The sequence below is a fragment of the Arachis duranensis genome, chromosome 3 (genome assembly GCF_000817695.3).
Source record: "Arachis duranensis cultivar V14167 chromosome 3, aradu.V14167.gnm2.J7QH, whole genome shotgun sequence".
Taxonomy (NCBI): domain Eukaryota; kingdom Viridiplantae; phylum Streptophyta; class Magnoliopsida; order Fabales; family Fabaceae; genus Arachis; species Arachis duranensis.
Window position 1 is genome coordinate 24,388,183 of NC_029774.3, and position 3,489 is coordinate 24,391,671.

The 3,489-nt window shown below is 34.6% G+C and overlaps 1 pseudogene; it reads right to left on the reverse strand.

Moving 5' to 3' along the window:
• Window positions 1–833: 833 nt before the first annotated feature.
• LOC107478172 (trihelix transcription factor ENAP1-like) overlaps window positions 834–3,489 on the reverse strand; it is a 5,564-nt pseudogene continuing 2,908 nt past the window's right edge.

Below are 3,489 nucleotides of genomic sequence, written 5' to 3' on the forward strand. Positions count from 1 at the left end.
CGGATATTACCTAAACCTGATCCCGCCCCGCCCCTCCCAAGAACCCGCCCCGCTAAAAACCCGTCTCGGTGTGGGACGGGTAATTACCCGTCCCGAGCAGGTTGGAGCAGAGTGGGTACCTGCGAGTTCGGATGGTATTGCCATCCCTACTCACATCGCTTATTCCATTAACTATTCGTGTCAAATGTAATATTAAGATAACATTAAATCCGTTTAAAACTTTTTAGGATAGAAACAAAATGTTTAAAATTTTAAGTATCAAATTAAAATTTAACCTAAATATTAGAAATCAAAATAGTATTTCTCTATACACTAACAGTGTAAAACATTTTACATCGTCGTTCAATCACATCTATTTTTTTAATCATCATTCATGGATTAATATAAGAAGTAATCATTTTTTTCTCATATGACATTAAAGAATTGAATAAACTATTATTCACTACCAATATATTAAAATTAAATTAAAAATTAATATATTATAATTAAAATATCTAGTGATAGCACATATTAACGTTAGTAATTAATAAAAAATTATAGTAAATATATTAAGTTATTTTTTAAATACATTGGTTATGTATTTGTTAAAATAAAATTAACATATAATAATTAAAGTGTCCAGTCATAGCACACATTAACGTTAATTATAAAAATTAACAGTATATATTATTTTTAACACATTTGTTATGTATATTAAGTTATTTTTTAATTCATATATTCTCTTGTTTTCTATACATAAATTCATTTATTTTACTAATTAATACCATATTTTCTAATTGATCTTAAAAACATAAAAAAAAAAGAGAAGAAAGAGGAGCCATATAGTACCAGTATAAAACCAATCATTTATATCATCCAATAGATCTTCGTTCATTCATCTTTTGGAGTTTCTAATGACGATAAAAGCAATAATTTTACTTCACAAAACAAATACTTCATCCTTCTCAAAATAAAGTTTTTTTTTTTTTCAATTTATTAAAAAATTAATATACTTAGACAATTCCTTTATCTAAATATATTAATTTCTCAACATATCTAACAAATAAAAATTATTTATTTTGAGAGGGAAATAAGTATATAGGTACACCAAACCTGAATTTCGCTTATTTTTGCTCCAATAAAAGGTTAGAGAGAGAGAGAGGGAGGGGGGGGGTTGTTTTGTTTATGTGAGACACGTCCAAATATAAAAACATATCTATATTTCAAGTATCCTCTGCCACCGCTTGCTATGAGAAACTGTCTGCATAATAACAAGCAAAACAAAAAAGGTTAAAAAATCCATGAAAAAAAAATTAGCGGAAACCATTCAACCGATATATTGCAATAATTCATTCAAGTTAAGGTCCATTAGATGCAAGCAGATAAAAAAAATAAAAAAAGAAGGTTTTTGAAATTGCCCAACTAGTGATTAGTGAATGCCATATTTCACGATCGAATCAATGCACAGAAAGATACCACCAAGTGTGAAACAAGAGTGAATCAAAGAAAACTCCTTTCATAATTAAAGTTTACAAGAAAGTTTTTTTTCAAGACGTATTTGAATCAATTTATAACTACCATAAGTGCATCATTTGCTAGACAATTAGAAGATAAGGGCATAAATATGCGAGAGGACACGAACTGGATGCATGGTAAAAATACACGCATAAATAAACTTGGTATCATTGGATTTTTTTATTTTATTAAGACCTACTACTTCACATCGCAGGATCACTTAAGCTGTCAGCTATGTGTTCTAGTACAACAAACTACATCATAGATTGTAATACAGGCAGATGCATGGCACTTTATTTTATCTTAGTTTATGTTGTTTTGTCCAGAAGCTTGATTGGAGAAAGAGTTACCTAGTAACTTGCAATGTGCTGTTAGTCTGTTACACAAATTAGGACACGGTGTTCGGAAACAAGAATGAACTATATCACACTTATGAGAAAACATTGTGATTTCAATGTGAATGAATCTAGGCAATGTTTTTTGACCATACGCAACAAAGAAAACACACGTTCATATTTTAACAAACTCTTATGTCAATCAGACAGCACACTTAGCAGCATCAAGACCAGCTATCATAAGTCCGATCTTAGATTTTAGAATAATGATAATTATCAGTTTAGAAATGCTTTTTAATTGGTTAAATTATGTGGAGCTACATCATAATCTCTATCTTCAATGAAATCAACCGAGGTTAATCAACCATCAAAAAGCTTTTAAAAATATAACGAAGTAGGATAGCAAAGATCAACAAGGAGCAATCGCTATGATCTGGAATCACAAAATTGCTACCTTTTATTTCAAATAATTCAATATCAGATGCCAAAAACTGATATGTACTAAGTGACAACTGATAATAAATCGGGAAATATAGGGGAAAAAAGCATTCTAGAAAGTGAGCAGAAAAACGAGTTTTACAGCACAAAGCGGCACTCTTGCTGACAAATAGAAGGGCCACTTCAAACCAAAATAGAGGTAACTTTGGTTTATGAGAATAAAACATACAAATTGGGAACCAACATGCTCCTTTCTTGAAACAAAGGGAAAAATATATAAGGGAAAAAATACAACAGAGTAACAGAAAAAAACACACAACTTTCAAACAAACAATTTACAGAAGACAAGGAGTCACGTAACCTCTAAACATCAGTTCAGTAAATCAATTCCCATTTCCCAATAATATAATAGTTCTCATGTTCTTTGTTTCACTTTCACAAGTACAGTACTAGTAAGTAAACCGCATAACATATAGTAATTAATGAACAAATCTCTTTTTCCATGAATGTCATCATCACTTGTAATAGTCCAAACAAAGCATGATTAGTTTCCGTTATTCTCAGCAAAACCATACTTATACACCAAACTCGAGACTCACAAGCACTAGATTACAGCATCAACTGAAAAAAAAAAAATACGGCCAAACAAAATTACCAGAAGTGCGTTTTGCGCGTTTGATTTTCTGAAACTGAACCTGCGTCTCCATGAAAAGCTGCATCCTTTGGTACTCCAAATCTTTTGCAAATTGCATCCTCTGCTTCTCCAACTCCACCATCTGCCTCTGCTTCGAAGCTTCAACTCTCTCATATATCTCTCCGAACTTCTCAATCGCCTGAGCAAGTTCCCTATACCCAACTTCCCAGCATTTCATCTCAATTTCCCCCGTCTTCCTCCGTCTTCCACCATCATCGCCGCCGTCGCTGCTGGACCTCCAGCCATCGGAATCTCCACTCTTGGCTTCTGCTGCAGCAGCCGCTGCGGCTGCGAAGGCTGAGAAATTCCGCCGGAAGTAGGAATCTTCCCGGTTAGCCGGCGCCGTCGTCGGAACCGCCGCCGTACGTTTCTGAGTTCCGGATCGGGGACCTACGGGGTGAGAGACTATCCACGCCGGCGGCGGAAGCGGTGAGAGTTTGGCGGCGGAGGGAGGGGTTCCCCGGCCGGAAGCCGGCGGCGAGAGTTTTTTGACCGGAAAAGTATCTCCGATCAGGTTGTCGAGGCGGG